Here is an 18,356-nt window from a genome sequence, read left to right on the forward strand (position 1 = left end):
CACAGTAACTTCATTGAAGCCTACTTGTGATAATAAGCGATTTTCATCAAGCCAGGTTCCACACTCAGACCTGACTGTCCAGCAATAACATTAGCTGGGATTGCAACAACGAGTAATGGATTTATAGCCCGTGTTACTCTTTACTGATCATGAACCTCATTCCTAATATGTTCTTGATGTCAATGGATCTCCACCATCGATCAATTACTATAGTCATCAAAACAATAAACCAACAATGGCTGCTGGTGCTATCGGTTAGTATTATATTATACATTCCCGTACCGGCCTCCCCACACAGGTGCCGAACAGGCTCTGGAATGTGGCGACTAGGGGCTTTTCACAGTAACTTCATTGAAGCCTACTTGTGACAATAAGCGATTATTATTCAGCTTTTTTATATTCAGCCGTAGATGCTTATCTCTTATATTTGAAATATTATTAAAGTTATTGGAACAGGTAGTAGTCATTGCACATAATGAACCAAAAAGTGTTTGTCAGTGTTTATCCTTCATGTGGGAAAATAATTCTAATTACAAAGAACAAAGAACAAAGAAATGTACAGCACAGGAACAGGCCCTTCGGCCCTCCAAGCCCGTGCCGACCATGCTGCCTGACTAAACTACAATCTTCTACACTTCCTGGGTCCGTATCCCTCTATTCCCATCCTATTCATATATTTGTCAAGATGCCCCTTAAATGTCCCTATCGTCCCTGCTTCCACTACCTCCTCCGGTAGTGAGTTCCAGGCACCCACTACCCTCTGCGTAAAAAACTTGCCTCGTACATCTACTCTAAACTTTGCCCCTCTCACCTTAAACCTATGCCCCCTAGTAATTGACCCCTCTACCCTGGGGAAAAGCCTCTGGCTATCCACTCTGTCTATGCCCCTCATAATTTTGTATACCTCTATCAGGTCTCCCCTCAACCTCCTTCGTTCCAGTGAGAACAAACCGAGTTTATTCAATCGCTCCTCATAGCTTATGCCCTCCATACCAGGCAACATTCTGGTAAATCTCTTCTGCACCCTCTCTAAAGCCTCCACATCCTTCTGGTAGTGTGGCGACCAGAATTGAACACTATACTCCAAGTGTGGCCTAACTAAGGTTCTATACAGCTGCAACATGACTTGCCAATTCTTATACTCAATGCCCCGGCCAATGAAGGCAAGCATGCCGTATGCCTTCTTGACTACCTTCTCCACCTGTGTTGCCCCTTTCAATGACCTGTGGACCTGTACTCCTAGATCTCTTTGACTTTCAATACTCTTGAGGGTTCTACCATTCACTGTATATTCCCTACCTGCATTAGCCCTTCCAAAATGCATTACCTCACATTTGTCCGGATTAAACTCCATCTGCCATCTCTCCGCCCAAGTCTCCAGACAATCTAAATCCTGCTGTATCCTCAGACAGTCCTCATCGCTATCCGCAATTCCACCAACCTTTGTGTCGTCTGCAAACTTACTAATCAGACCAGTTACATTTTCCTCCAAATCATTTATATATACTACAAAGAGCAAAGGTCCCAGCACTGATCCCTGTGGAACACCACTGGTCACAGCCCTCCAATTAGAAAAGCATCCCTCCATTGCTACCCTCTGCCTTCTATGGCCTAGCCAGTTCTGTATCCACCTTGCCAGTTCACCCCTGATCCCGTGTGACTTCACCTTTTGTACTAGTCTACCATGAGGGACCTTGTCAAAGGCCTTACTGAAGTCCATCTAGACAACATCTACTGCCCTACCTGCATCAATCATCTTAGTGACCTCCTCGAAAAACTCTTAAAAACTACATTTATCCTGTTGCTCGTTTTAGCCTTCGTTTAATTGCTCTTGTTCTGTCACCTTTGCTCTTGAGTAGCCAGGTATCTTTCTGATACCGCCACATGGTTCAAGTCCGAGTAATGATCAATAATCCAACACACCGCTTAGTAAGAGTTAAATCAACGCACATTTATTATATTCAGCAATCAATACTTATACATTAATTCTACTTCTAAGCTACTTCCTACAACTAACAGGCCAATACTTAACTTTGGAAATGGCCCACCAGGTCAGGGAAACGAATGGCCTTTCGTATGGGTTCTGAGCCTGCGGGATTCAAAGCTGGTACAGGTCGCTAGTCAGGAGTGTCTATCTCGTAGCGAGCGTTGGAGTAAGACTTACGTTTCTTGCGGCTGTTGTAGAAGGTCAGCAGAAGGGTCTCGAAGGGTGGGGAGAGGAGAAGAAGGGTCGATTTGAACTTGGCCCCGATTCTTATTGTCCCCAGCGGCTTCCCGCCTCTCGGGGCGGACCTTGTACCTGGTTTGGGACTTGGTCCTAATCACTTGGTTCGATATTCTCCAATGCTGGAGCGATTCCTTGATCGATGGGCGGTTTCGAGGTGGTCAGTCTCCTCTCTTTGTGTCAGCTCCTGCTGGCGCCGAAAAGTCTGGGTTGGCTTTGTGTGTCTAATTTGTAGCATATTGTTCCCGGGGATTGCTAATTTATATGCAGATGGCTGGTGTGTTGTTATGTTGATGGCTGCAGGTATCGATTCTGTCTGGCCTTCCCAGAGGCGAATACACTGTTTTACCTGCAGCTGTCTGTTTGAGTCCTGTTGGCTGATTTTCCCATCAGCCTCTTCCGTTCGCCATTTTAAATCGGGGTTTGGCCATTCTAATCGGGAGTTAGCCATTTTACATGGCTACATACCCTCCTTGTGATCCTAACATGAAGCGTGAAGGATCACATCATTATTGTTACTTTCCATTCCCTGACAGGGGGGGACACATCCTACATGGCCTCTGCACTGACCATAGCTATGCACAAAAATTTTTAACTAACAATTCTAATGGCGCTATGTCAGATAGGGACATGCATTACAAAACAACAAACTTGGAACCTCTAACTTATCCTTAGTATACTACACTCGCTAAACATTCCATTATCCTACCTTCCTCAAGCATACAACAAAATCACAGCATTTCATACAATCTTTCCTGGCTTGGCAGTCAAGCTCAGGATCATACAATTTTTGCTCATGAAGAAGTTTTTTTTTTACATCTCTTTATTTACAACAACAATAAACGCAAGTGAATGCACTTGATTATTTTATAGGAGATCGCGGGAGTCGGGGGTCTGGTCGTAACCGAACATAGGGGATCTGATCCTATATACCGGGGTTCGAGCGCGGTAGGCTCTCCTTCTCCATTTATGTAGGCGCATAGTCTGCACTACACAGCAGAGTATCACCAACGCTAACAGTGTTTCGATCACATAGGACAGGGAGTACCAGGTTATGAACCTGGCACACCAAGAAGATGTAGTGTCGCTGGTGACTGGGCTCTGGGTACTGCGGGGCAGTGAAACATTAACGGCTGGGGGGTTTGAAATCATGGGGTTCGCGGTCACACGCAACCAAATGTTCATTATCACAAGGATGATCCACTTGAAGGAAGTCCTCATGGCTGTTTTCAGTCCTTTTCTTTCTTTGTGTTCTCCGGTCCTGGAGCTTCTGGAGTTCTGTAGAAACAAGCATAGTGTCTGTAACTGTCTTTGTTTAATATCTGGTATGCTAGTGTGTCTGTCCTTTGGTGCCAATTATTCCCTTTATAATTGGTCACTATGTGTGACTCCCTCATTTTTTTTTCGAAAACAATTTTTAGGACACGGCACACTTCCCAATCATGAACCAGTGCTGATTTACCATCCCAATGTTCCAGGATGTAAATAGCAGATGGCCGGCAACCTAAGGGTGACCTAAACAAACAAAACTTTTTGAAATGAAAAATGCCAAATGAGTTGCGTATGGGCCGCGACGGGTAAGATTTGGATAGAGTCCCCGGATAGGACGGCTACCAATGCCGTATCTCCCCTACCCGCGTGTGATTGACCAGCGGGGGGGGGGTCCCCAGGCAGGGCGGGTCTCAAGCCGTTTCTCCACTGCCTGAGCAACTGACAAGAACGGGCAAAAATGTAGTCATCGTTGTGGGGCTGCTGTAGTGGTTCTATCCTTCGAACCAGAAGGGCAGTTACGAGCGGGCGTCTGGTACCCGAACAAGTATCAGCTGAAAAGTTAGTTCCTCTGAACAAGCGTGTGGCAACGGTTGGTCTCTTTGGGCAAGTGCTCAGAGGTTTCAGGTGAATTGGCGTCTGGCCATGGTTAGTCTCTGAAGGCAAGTCCTCAGAGGTTTCTGCCGAATAGGCGTGTGGCAGTGAGAAAATTCTCCTGTCGGACATACAACATTTAACAAACGTACAAACAACATAAAACATTCTGCCGGTTCCATCAGAAAGGACAACACTTTTCCCAAGCAGTTCCTTTTAAAACATCATCTGGACACCTCAGTTCTCGGTTGCGAACAGGGTCGCAAAGGGGTTGGCGGTTTGGGAGTCAGACCCAAGGTCGCCCTCTTCTCCCGGGTGCCAAACTCTGGAGTGGATTAGGGCTGAAAGGGCTGCATGGTGTGAGTTGGGGTTTCTCTCGTCGTTGCGGATGAGTCGGTATGAGTTGTCACGGTGCCAATAATTGGTGTCTAGTTGTGTGGGGACAAAATTGGGGTCGTCAGTAAGTATGGTTCGATGGTCGGTGGTAGGGTTTGTTCAGGAAAGTGATCAGGAAGGCATCTCTTGGATCGTAGTCGGAGTCGCTGGGTGTGGATACGGTTGCATGGGGATAGTAGGGTGGCGTGCTGTGGCTATTGTCCGAGTCACAGTCGCTGTCTCTGCTGCTGCAGTCTGTGGGCGTTTCGGGGCGGAGTGTATATTTCGGGGGTGGAGTCGAGGTCGAGTCCGTGGCTGGGCTGGACATGGTGGGGATTGGTAGGGTTACGTTGGCTGTGGGCGGGGTGTGGTGTGCTGCGTCAAGCATGACGTGGTGTGTGTGGTTCGACTGTGTTCCATAAACCTTCAGCTGGTTCAGAAACCAGACAGTCTTACGATTGGGGTACTTTATTTTGTAAACGGAAGGGCTTACTTTATCCGCAATGGAATACGGACCTGAGTATTTAGGTGATAGGAATGTGCTGGGGTTATATACAGAAAGCATCACTTGCTGTCCGATATCGTACTCAGTCGCATGCACTGTCTTGTCGAAACAAGCCTTGCTCTGTTTCTTTCTGGTGCCCAATTTTACTGCGGCTGCTAACTGAGCCGTTTTAACATTTCCAACTAACTGCTCCACAGCTTTCTTGTGTGTGAGGGCCGTTACTTCGGGGCTGGTCAGGTCTAAACCTAACAAGTATTCTGTGCCTTTCATGGGGCGTCCGGTCATGAGAGTGTGTGGGGTGTAACCTGTGGATGTAGAAATAGTGTTACTCAAAAACATCAGCGCAAAAGGGAGGACTGAGTCTCAAATGGTGTTGTTCTGCTGGACCATATTTCTGAGGGTGGTTTTTAGGGTCAGATTCATGCGCTCCACGATACCACTGGACTGTGGGTGGTATGCAATGTGGAATTTTTGGGTGATGCCAAATATCGTGAGGACGTCCTGCATGACACGTCCCGTAAAATGGGAACCTTGGTCCAATTCAATGCTGCGGGGGAGTCCCCATCTTGTAAAGATGTGGTGGGTTAAAATCTTGGCTGTGGTTTTTGCAGTGTTTGTGCGGTCTGGAAATGCTTCCACCCATTTTGGAAATGTGTCTATGACCACAAGTACATATTTATAGCCATTCCTGCAAAGGGGCAATGGACCTATAAAATTAATCTGGAGGTTAGTCCAGGGGCCATTAACGGGTCGGTGTGGCTGAGTTGGGCTTTTTTGGCATATCTGTTGGGGTTATTCTGCGCACAGATAAGACAATTTTCTATGTAATGGCTTACATCTTCCTTTAAATTTGGCCATCAACAAAGCTGTTTGAGATGGGCTGCAGTGGGATCGATTTCCTGATGTCCATGACCGTCATGGAACAAACAAATCAATTTGGAGGAGGAGGAGCAGTTTCTGTCAGGGAGAGAACCTGAGAACATCTAAGACACTCAGAAGGTAAGAAGGTAAGTAAGTGATTTTTACTCATTTTTACTTTTATACCTTTTTCAAATAGTGTGTGTCGGGGGGTAACTGAAGTGACATCACAGAAAAGCTGTGACCTGAGTGGCTAGTTGGGAATCTACACTAAATTAAAAAAATTAAGCATTGGTAACTAATTAAACATAATTACTTAATTATAATTTAGAGGGGTATCTAAGCCAGAGATCGGAGAGTACTATATTTAGCTTTTGCATTTATATTAGAAATCTAGTGCTAGGAAACAGATAGTTAACAGTAACTAATATATGAAAAAATGAAAACAAATATTTTTTAAAATGTTTTAAAACTTTTAATTTTAATTAATTGAAGCAATGTCAATTAGAGGGGTGCAGTACTCTGACTGTGAGATGTGTCAGGTCCGGGAGGCTTCCAGCGTCCCGGATGGATTCATCTGCAGAAAGTGCACGCAACTGGAGCTCCTCACAGACCACATGGTTCGGTTGGAGAAGCAATTGGATGCACTTAGGAGCATGCAGGTGGCGGAAAGCGTCATAGATCGCAGTTATATAAAAGTGGTCACACCCAAGGTGCAGGCAGAGAAATGGGTGACCACCAGAAAGGGCAGGCAGTCAGTGCAGGAATCCCCTGTGGTTGTCCCCCTCTTGAACAGGTATACCCCTTTGGATACTGTCGGGGGGGATAGCCTATCAGGGGAAAACAGCAGCAGCCAGAGCAGTGGCACCACGGCTGGCTCTGATGTTCAGAAGGGAGGGGCAAAGCGCAGAAGAGCAATAGTAATAGGGGACTCTATAGTCAGGGGCACAGATAGGCGCTTCTGTGGATGTGAAAGAGACTCCAGGATGGTATGTTGCCTCCATGGTGCCAGGGTCCAGGATGTCTCCGAACGGGTAGAGGGCATCCTGAAGGGGGAGGGCAAACAGGCAGAGGTCGTTGTACATATTGGTACTAACAACTTAGGCAGGAAGGGGCATGAGGTCCTGCAGCAGGAGTTCAGGGAGCTAGGCAGAAAGTTAAAAGACAGGACCTCTAGGGTTGTAATCTCGGGATTACTCCCTGTGCCACGTGCCAGTGAGGCTAGAAATAGGAAGATAGAGCAGCTAAACACGTGGCTAAACAGCTGGTGTACGAGGGAGGGTTTCCGTTATCTGGACCACTGGGAGCTCTTCCGGGGCAGGTGTGACCTATATAAGGACGGGTTGCATCTAAACCGGAGAGGCATAAATATCCTGGCCACGAGGCTTGCTAGTGTCACACGGGAGGGTTTAAACTAGTATGGCAGGGGGGTGGGCATGGGAGCAATAGGTCAGAAGGTGAGAGCATTGAGGGAGAACTAGGGAATAGGGACAGTGGGGCTCTGAGGCAGAGCAGACAGGGAGAGTTGCTGAACACAGCGGGCCTGGTGGCCTGAAGTGCATATGTTTTAATGCAAGGAGCATTACGGGTAAGGCAGATGAACTTAAGAGCTTGGATTACTACTTGGAACTATGATGTTGTTGCCATTACAGAGACCTGGTTGAGGGAAGGGCAGGATTGGCAGCTAAACGTTCCAGGATTTAGATGTTTCAGGCGGGATAGAGGGGGATGTAAAAGGGGAGGCGGAGTTGTGCTACTGGTTAGGGAGAATATCACAGCTGTACTGCGGGAGGACACCTCAGAGGGCAGTGAGGCTATATGGGTAGAGATCAGGAATAAGAAGGGTGCAGTCACAATGTTGGGGGTTTACTACAGGCCTCCCAACAGCCAGCAGGAGATAGAGAAGCAGATAGGTAGACAGATTTTGGAAAAGAGTAAAAACAACAGGGTTGTGGTGATGGGAGACTTCAACTTCCCCAATATTGACTGGGACTCACTTAGTGCCAGGGGCTTAGACGGGGCGGAGTTTGTAAGGAGCATCCAGGAGGGCTTCTTAAAACAATATGTAGACAGTCCAACTAGGGAAGGGGTGGTACTGGACCTGGTATTGGGGAATGAGCCCAGCCAGGTGGTAGATGTTTCAGTCGGGGAGCACTTCGGTAACAGTGACCACAATTCAGTAAGTTTTAAAGTGCTGGTGGACAAGGATAAGAGTGGTCCTAGGATGAATGTGCTAAATTGGGGGAAGGCTAATTATAACAATATTAGGCGGGAACTGAAGAACATAGATTGGGGGCGGATGTTTGAGGGCAAATCAACACTGACATGTGGGAGGCTTTCAAGTGTCAGTTGAAAGGAATTCAGGACCGGCATGTTCCTGTGAGGAAGAAGGATAAATACGGCAATTTTCGGGAACCTTGGATAACGAGAGATATTGTAGGCCTCGTCAAAAAGAAAAGGGAGGCATTTGTCAGGGCTAAAAGGCTGGGAACAGACGAAGCCTGCGTGAAATATAAGGAAAGTAGGAAGGAACTTAAGCAAGGAGTCAGGAGGGCTAGAAGGGGTCACGAAAAGTCATTGGCAAATAGGGTTAAGGAAAATCCCAAGGCTTTTTACACGTACATAAAAAGCAAGAGGGTAGCCAGGGAAAGGGTTGGCCCACTGAAGGATAGGCAAGGGAATCTATGTGTGGAGCCAGAGGAAATGGGCGAGGTACTAAATGAATACTTTGCATCAGTATTCACCAAAGAGAAGAAATTGGTAGATGTTGAGTCTGGAGAAGGGTGTGTAGATAGCCTGGGTCACATTGCGATCCAAAAAGACGAGGTGTTGGGTGTCTTAAAAAATATTAAGGTAGATAAGTCCCCAGAATACTGAAGGAGGCTGGAGAGGAAATTGCTGAGGCCTTGACACAAATCTTTGGATCCTCACTGTCTTCAGGGGATGTCCCGGAGGACTGGAGAATAGCCAATGTTGTTCCTCTGTTTAAGAAGGGTAGCAAGGATAATCCAGGGAACTACAGGCCGGTGAGCCTTACTTCAGTGGTAGGGAAATTACTGGAGAGAATTCTTCGAGACAGGATCTACTCCCATTTGGAAGCAAATGGACGTATTAGTGAGAGGCAGCATGGTTTTGTGAAGGGGAGGTCGTGTCTCACTAACTTGATAGAGGTTTTCGAGGAGGTCACTAAGATGATTGATGCAGGTAGGGCAGTGGATGTTGTCTATATGGACTTCAGTAAGGCCTTTGACAAGGTCCCTCATGGTAGACTAATACAAAAGTTGAAGTCACACGGGATCAGGGGTGAGCTGGCAAGGTGGATACAGAACTGGCTAGGTCATAGAAGGCAGAGAGTAGCAATGGAAGGATGCTTTTCTAATTGGAGGGCTGTGACCAGTGATGTTCCACAGGGATCAGTGCTGGGACCTTTGCTGTTTGTAGTATATATAAATGACTTGGAGGAAAATGTAACTGGTCTGATTAGTAAGTTTGCAGACGACACAAAGGTTGGTGGAATTGCGGATAGCGATGAGGACTGTCAGAGGATACAGCAGGATTTAGATTGTATGGAGACTTGGGCGGAAAGATGGCAGATGGAGTTTAATCCGGACAAATGTGAGGTAATGCATTTTGGAAGATCGAAGGCAGGTAGGGAATATACAGTGAATGGTAGAACCCTCAAGAGCATTGAAAGTCAAAGAGATCTAGGAGTACAGGTCCACAGGTCACTGAAAGGGGCAACACAGGTGGAGAAGGTAGTCAAGAAGGCATAGGGCATGCTTGCCTTCATTGGCCGGGGCATTGAGTATAAGAATTGGCGAGTCATGTTGCAGCTGTATAGAACCTTAGTTAGGCCACACTTGGAGTATAGTGTTCAATTCTGGTCGCCACACTACCAGAAGGATGTGGAGGCTTTAGAGAGGGTGCAGAAGAGATTTACCAGAATGTTGCCTGGTATGGAGGGCATTAGCTATGAGGAGCGGTTGAATAAACTCGGTTTGTTCTCACTGGAACGAAGGAGGTTGAGGGGCGACCTGATAGAGGTCTACAAAATTATGAGGGGCATAGACAGAGTGGATAGCCAGAGGCTTTTCCCCGGGGTAGAGGAGTCAATTACTAGGGGGCATAGGTTTAAGGTGAGAGGGGCAAGGTTTAGAGTAGATGTACGAGGCAAGTTTTTTACGCAGAGGGTAGTGGGTGCCTGGAACACGCTACCGGAGGAGGTGGTGGAAGCAGGGACGATAGTGACATTTAAGGGGCATCTTGACAAATACATGAGTAGGATGGGAATAGAGGGATACGGACCCAGGAAGTGTAGAAGATTGTAGTTTAGTCGGGCAGCATGGTCGGCACGGGCTTGGAGGGCCCAAGGGCCTGTTCCTGTGCTGTACATTTCTTTGTTCTTTGTTCTTGGTTCTTGGTTCCTGTCCTGTTCAGGAACTACATAAAGGGTGTCCTTGAACACCAGACCGTCATGTGTGGTCAGTGTATTTCTAAACCTCTCGTAGGAGGCGGGATACTTCCCTTTTACAATCTCCGTGAGATTGCTGTCCTGCTTCTGGGCCTCTACTAGATCCTCGATTCTAGTTTGTGTGACCTGAACTGCACTCACTGGCATACTTTCGGGGGGTTTCCAAAAATACCCATGTCTGGAACCTGTCTTAGCCAGTGCGTTGGCCTTTACATTTCCAGGGGGAGAGGAACGATGGTGGCTGCGGACTTTGATGATCCCAAAAGTCCTGTTCTGGGCTTTTTCTAAAAATATGGCGGAGCAATGGGGCTGAGAGGAGGGGTTTTCCATCTGCGGAAACAAATCCTCTTGCTTCCCACAGGGGCAGAAATTCCATAAGGCTGTTACAGACATAGAGGCTGTCCGAGTATATGTCTGCTGGGCTGGGGAAGAAATCTGGGTGCTCAACGATATATGCAATGGCCGCAAGCTCTGCTGCTTGCGCGTGTAAGTGTCCGGGTAGTTTCAAAGATATTTCCTCGGGGTCGCGTCCCTGCGCGTCCTCGACATAGATCCCGCAACCTGTTATGCGCTTCCCATCCAAGACTGTGGAAGATCCATCCACATAAATCTTTGTGGGCTCACACGTGTCTGTGTGCGGGGGCCTCTGAGTTGAATTATCTATCTTTCTGGGGGGTGTTTTAGTGATAAAGGGGCCAGTGTAGTGGTGTGGAGAGATAATCTCACATTCATGGGGGGTTCCGGGGTACTGTAAATTGTCGGTATGTAGGCGTGTGTCTTTGTCCTTTTCACAGTGATGTCCTGTCCCTGCAAGAGAAGGGTCCATCTGGCTGCTCTTATGTGGCTTACTGTACCGTCCTTGAGTCGTCCGTCCAGTAAAGGTTGGGTGGGGGTGTGTTCGGTCAGAATTGTGATGGGGTTCAGTCCGGTAATATATGAAAAGTACTGGACTGCCCAGAAAACTGCGAGCAGATGCCTCTCACAGGCTGAAAATCCCTGCTCCACAGCATCTGAAACTCGGGAGGCGTAAGCTACGGGTCTTAACTGGTCATGCCGTTCCTGGAGGAGCACGGCTGAAAGGGTGCGGTCTGTGGTCGCTACCTCTATGGCGTAAGGGGAAAGCGGGTCTGGAACTTGTAGTGTGGGGGCTGCTATGAGTGCCTGTTTTGAAGAGTCCACAGCAGCCGTATGCTGCGGAAGCCATTCCCAGGGGGCTCCCTTCTTTAGGAGGTCTGAGAGGGGCGCTGCCTTGCTGCCGAAACCGTCAATGCGGTTTCGGCAGTAGCCAACCAGTCCTAAAAACGACCGGAGGGCTGAAACGTTCTGGGGAAGGGGCAATTTGGCAATCGAGTCAATCCTTTTATGCTCGATCTCGCGTTTACCGTGCGTGATAATTGTTCCCAAATATATCACTTTTTCTTCCAAAATCTGGGCCTTTTTGGGGTTGACTTTACAACCAATTGAATGTAATAGTTCCAGGAGTTCGGACAGAAGCTCAATGTGCTCTTCCTTGGTGTCTGTCTGCAGTAATAGGTCGTCTACATACTGTACCAGACATTCAGGGCGAGAAAATTTTGCTAAACCATTTGCCAATTGTCGGTGGAAAATGGAGGGGGAGTTGTGGAATCCTTGTGGCAGGCATGTCCATGTGTACTGCTGTGCTTTAAAGGTGAAAGCAAATTTGTACTGGCACGCCTTTGCCAATGGAGTGGACCAGAATCCATTACTGATGTCCAAAACCGTGAAGTTGCGGGAATTGAGTCCCTGCTTGAGCATGGTCTCGGGACTTGTTGCTACGGTGGGGGTTGCTGCGGGGGTGACTTTGTTGAGTTCCCGATAATCAATGGTCAGTCGCCATGATCCATCGGGCTTCCTCACTGGCCAAATCGGGGCATTATTAGTGGAGGCTACTGATCTAAGTACGCCCTGCGATAATACGTTCTCAATTACTTTTAAGATTTCTCCCTCTGCCTCTTGGGGAAATCCGTACTGTTTTGGGGGTCTAGGGTCAGGTCCTGTTATTTGTACGGAGCCAGTCATCCGTCCACAGTCGTGTTTGTAGGTCGCGAATGCTGCCCTGTTCTTTTGCAGAACTGCCCTAACCTGCTTGTCCGTGCTAAGCGTGGTCGGGTTAAGCCAAAATTCGCCTATGGCGCTAATTTTGTTCATATATTCGCCTATGTTGAGCGTTGCGGGGGCTCTTGCGGATTTCGCCATCTTCCAGACACACTGGTTGACTGGATCGAATGATAAGTTGTGGGAATTCATAAAATCAATTCCCAGAATGTGTTCTGCTGTGTGGGGCAGGTCAACTAAAACTACGGGGTGTTTGGTGGTGATGGTTCCAATTTGAATGGGTACAGGGGCTGTGATGTGTCCCTGCTGTGAGTGGCCTGCAAAGCTGCTGAGGGTGATTGTGGCTGTAGTGGGCCACATGTCCTTTTGAAATAGGGTGGAGGAATTTATGGTGGTGCGGGACCCTCCTGTGTCCCAGAGAAATTCGATAGGCTGTCCCCGAATTTTCGCTGCAACTACTGGTCGTCCTGACCTATCCCAAAGGGTGTCGCAGACCCAACTGGGGGAGCCCGTACATCGTCAGTCCATTCCGGTCAAGTCCGTTTGATCCGAATGGGCGCTAACGCTATGAATGGGCTCAGTCTTTTTCTTACTCAGAGTGCCTGTCTGCTGGGCTCTCTGGGGCTTTTTAGGGGCATTGCACTCTTTGGCGAAGTGTCCCAACTGTCCGCAGTTGTAACACTCTAGTGACTTCGGTGGGGGGCTGTTCTTTCCCTCATTTACCCATGCGGGGTTCTGGTGTGTTGTTTTTACTGCCTGCATGTCTGCGGCGGCCTGCTTTTCCTCGCTATATTTAACGGTGAGTTTGCTCTGAACAGATTGCTCCCAAACGTGGGACAATCGTTTAACTACCCACTTCTCGTTATGGGCCTCCTCTGAGGGATCATAACTCGTGCAGGCTTTCTGTCCTGCATCTGTGGCATGGGAGATAAGGGTGCGGGTCCATTTGGCCATGTTGTCTGGGGACAAATGGGCACGGTCTACGTCTCCGAAGACTGCTGCAAAGTGGATCCACAGGCGTCCTGCGAACGCTGTGGGGTGCTCAGATTTCTTCCGCCTACATTTATTGAGGCCATCTACGGGGTCACCCCGGTTATACCCGATCGCATCCAGGATTGCGGTATGCATTTCTGCAAGGGTGCCTCCTCCTACATTCTGTGAGTCGGGAAGGGCTGCTGCTACCGACGGATCTAAACTTAAAACTATGAGCTTTACATGCTCTTTCTCATCCAGGCGCTACATGTTCGCCTGATGTCTAACTGTGGCAAAGAAATGGTGGGGGTCCGAGGTGGGGAGGAACGGTGTGATCTTCTCGCAAGCGCCCGTAATTGGGTCACTGTTAAGGGGGTGGAATATAGAAATTCCGCATCGTCTGATGTGGCTGCGCGGTGGGTGGTTACTGGGTTCATTGGAGCTTGAACTATCTGCTGTGTGGGGGGCTGGGGTGCTTTTCTCTTTTGGGGCTTTCCCTGCGCACATGTTCCCTGAACATATCTCGGCGCTGTTTCGTGTAACTCTTCCCAATCAGGGCCGTCTCCCTGGTCTAACCTTTCCCCAAAGGTTTCCGGAAAACCTTTCTGAACAGAAAGCAGTGATTGCAGCTCTGCAATCTGCTTCCGGCACTTTGCGTGATCTAAGGTGCTTTGTCTTTGTTCTGTGGTGGCAGCGTGGAATGCTCTTAATGCTGCCTTAAGATCACTACACTGTTTTTCTAATATCTCTACCTGTTTTTCTGTCTCTTCTCTTACCAGGACTGCATGTTGCGTGTCCTGATAGGCCTTTTCATATTGCGACTGGAAACTGCTTAAATGCGCCAGACAAGATTGGTGACCCCATTTGGCGCCAGCCACCTCTCCATCCTTTGCTGCCAATTTCTTCCTTAATTCTAAATTCTCTTTTTCAACTTCACTTACATCGACTTTACTTATCCGATGTATGCCCTCAACTTCTTTGCGGAGCGTCTTGACGACCTCCTCTGTGCCTCGCAATTGTGCCAAACAGGACACGATTGCCATCAGCTTGCGAGCTTTTCCCAAGCTCTTTTTGTGGATCTCGCTCAGGTTCTCCCACCAAGTATGCCCTATACTTCCAGGACCTGATTCCTCATTATCGCAGACATCATTCCACAGGGGCCATCCTTTGCCCTTGAGGTATTTCGGATTTCCTCCTCCCAAATGGGACACTGTCCCACTCTACTGCTGCTGGTCGCTGCGACCGCAAATTCCTCAGGATTCATGAGGCGCTGCATTGCCTGCATTGCCATCTTTCTTATCCGACTGCTTCTTCTGAATTTTGAACAGGGGTCTAAGGCAGTGTAAATGCGGGTACGGCTTTCGCTACTTTCCGAAAATACAGTCTTCCGACAAAAATCTATCAGTTTTACCTTATAGCCCTGTTAGTTACGCATGCATACACACACTTCCGAATTATGAGTATTGATCAGAACTGCTTGAACACTTGTGGTTTTCTGTTTCCAATTGGGTTTCTAATTCAAATTTCTTGGGTTCTCCCGGAGTGGTTTTCCACTTCTAGATCGGGTCCCGTTAGGATGTCGCCAAAATGTTGATCGTTTTAGCCTTAGTTTAATTGCTCTTGTTCTATCACCTTTGCTCTTGAGTCGCCAGGTATCTTTCTGATACCGCCACGTGGTTCAAGTCCGAGTAATGATCAATGATCCACCGCTTAGTAAGAGTTAAATCAACGCACATTTATTATATTCAGCAATCAATACTTATACATTAATTCTACTTCTAAGCTACTTCCTACAACTAACAGGCCAATACTTAACTTTGGAAATGGCCCACCAGGTCAGGGAAATGAATGGCCTTTCGTATGGGTTCTGAGCCTGTGGATTCAAAGCTGGTACAGGTAATAGTCAGGAGTGTCTATCTCGTAGCGAGCATTGGAGTAAGACTTACGTTTCTTGCGGCTGTTGTAGAAGGTCAGCAGAAGGGTCTCGAAGGGTGCGGAGTGGAGAAGAAGGGAAGGAGGGTCGATTTGAACTTGGCCCCGATTCTTATAGTCCCCAGGGGCTTCCCGCCTCTCGGGGCGGACCTTGTACCTGGTTCCAAGTGATTGGACTTGGTCCCAATCACTTGGTTCAATATTCTCCAATGCTGGAGCGATTCCTTGATCGATGGGCGGTTTCGAGGTGGTCAGTCTCCTCTCTTTGTGTCAGCTCCTGCTGGCGCCGAAAAGTCTGGGTTGGCTTTGTGTGTCTAATTTGTAGCATATTGTTCCCGGGGATTGCTAATTTATATGCAGATGGCTGGTGTGTTGTTATGTTGATGGCTGCAGGTATCGATTCTGTCTGGCCTCCCCAGAGGCGAATACACTGTTTTACCTGCAGCTGTCTGTTTGAGTCCTGTTGGCTGATTTTCCCATCAGCCTCTTCCGTTCACCATTTTAAATTGGGCTTTGGCCATTCTAATTGGGAGTTAGCCATTTTACATGGCTACAATCCATCCTTTTCTAAATCCAGTCAATACCTTTGAAAATCCATTGTTACATTTTCAAGCCAGGCTCGAGGCTCAGTGATTTGACAGCGAGACAGAATGAGAATGGCAGAGGAAGGAGAGGGAAGCCAATCCGGGGCTGTGAATTTCACTGCCTCCCCTCCCTTCAACCGCACGCGCCCCCCTCCATCCATTCCCCCCCCCCCCCCCCCTCCACCCCCCAACTTTGAAAGAACTTGTAGATCCGGAATTGGGCACCCAGTCATCTGAAGACTCACCGACCCTGACAAATGGTCATCCTTGATTTCGAGGAACCGCCAATGACAACTAAAATCAAATGGCATTGAAACATTGCTTTTCACAACCATGGAAATTATAGCCGAGAACGAGGCAATCCTGCCCATTATTTCTATGCTTTTGCATTCTCCCTATTCAAATACTTACCTAGTTCCTCTTTAAGTCATGTCGCCATCTCCACCTCAATATCCTGTTGCGGTGAAGCATTCCATGTTCAAATGACTCGGTAAAAAGTCCTTCCAGTTTCCCCCTTTGCTCCTTATATTAGCAATATGGTTTTTTTCTGGTTGTAAGTAAACAATGCTATGTATCCCTACCCCAACTTAAATAATGTAAGCAGTTGGAGTTGGCACTCTGCCATGTGCAATATATATTATATATGTTCGCAGTAAACTCACATTGGAAATAGAAGATCCTTATTGAGGTCTGCAGATATATCAGCAGCAAGCATTACATCAGGCTTCACAGCTCATGTTGCATATAACAGCTTACCTCATGGATCAGAAAGATTTTGGATTACATTGATCCTAATTAAGAATGATCAGCTGCATTTGCCAATGCAAAGACATCATGCTACACATCACTATTAAACTCTAATGCAGGGCATACAACCTGGCAGTAGGATCAGATTTTTCATTCAGCCGCACATTATTTAAGTTAGATTCCATCTGAACTACATTCTTCTGTACCATTCAAGGAGACAGTATTTTTTTAAATTCCATCATAGGATACACACATCATGACAAGGACATTACCCCCTTGCCCTTGGTTGCAAACTGCCACCTTTGTGAATACTTGCGAGGGCATTTGAGAGTCAACCACATTGCTGTAGGTCTGAAGTCATATAAAGGCCAGAACAACACATTAGTAAACTAGATGGGTTTTTCTAATGTCACGTCTATAGTTGCATGCTCACCATTAACGAGTACATATATATTTTTAATTCCAGATTTTTTTTCCTTTTATTTAATCAATTGAATTTAAAGATCAGCTGCGATGGTATTTGAACTAATGTCACCTGAAATTAGTAATCCAACAACATAACCACAATGCTACCAGGAATGGGCTACTGACTTAGTTGTCAGGAACTCAGTGACCAGTTGCAAATGCAATAAGGTACATCATCAGTGGAAATGTATATGTACTGTAAGCTTTACCATAAATACATTGCCGTAATCCATCAAAAGGAATATTCTTCACAGAAAAAGCACATTAGATTATAACATGATCATTTTACATCTCAAACCATCATGGGATTATTTTTAAGAGCTCTTATTAACTCATGTTATTGTTAACAGGATCAAATGCAAAACATTATGCAATAACCAAAATACTGCGGATGCTGGAGATCTGAAATAAAAACAGAAAATGATGGACAACTCAGCAGGTCTGGCAGCACTGAGTCCAACATGACTCTTGTATTTGGAACAGTATTAGCTCTATTTCCCTCAACTGACAACAATAAAGCAGGTTAGACATTCGCCTCACTGCTCTTTGTGGGACATTGCTGTGCACAAGATTGCTACCATAATCCTCTGCAAAACAACAGTGATTACACCTCAAAGCAATTCATTTCACATGAAGCAATTGGAACATTTCTGAAATGTCTGATACATGAACAGTGATTTCTTCCCTCAGCAACCATGCAAATCTAATTTTAGTAAGTTACAATCCGGATAGAGGCTCAGCCTATCCCAACTCATCCATTGAGAGAAAGGCCCCTTTAATAGCATCCAACCATTTCTGAAACTAATGCTTGCCCCGATCCATTTCACATGTTAATCATACTTATTGTTTAAAAAAAGAATCACAGTCATCATTTCTAAATTTGCCTCTTATCAGTCCAAACCCCTGCCCTTTGTAGGTCGCTGTGAAGGGCAATAGCAACAAAATACCCGTTTTGCTCAGCAGTGGACACTCCTCGGAGTTCCTGGCCTATTTGTGTCTCTGGCTTTCTCTTCCTTATAACAAAATGATCCAGCTTCAGTTCTTCACAGTCGTATTGCCTTGTTTACTGGCAGGTACAAAATGAAGGATTCTCTCATCACGATTTTGCGGCAAAAGCACGAACATACAGGGCTCATGGCATTGGTGTAAGTGCCGGGCTCATGACCTGCTCTTTGCCCCCACTTCTGGCGGGAAGACGGCATGGTTCACATTTAAAGGTTGGTTGCGGCCGGCATTCTCAACTTAAAAGCCAGTCATGACCTGGATTCTTAAAAGCCGGTCGCA

The sequence above is a fragment of the Scyliorhinus torazame genome, chromosome 2 (assembly GCF_047496885.1).
Source record: "Scyliorhinus torazame isolate Kashiwa2021f chromosome 2, sScyTor2.1, whole genome shotgun sequence".
NCBI lineage: Eukaryota > Metazoa > Chordata > Chondrichthyes > Carcharhiniformes > Scyliorhinidae > Scyliorhinus > Scyliorhinus torazame.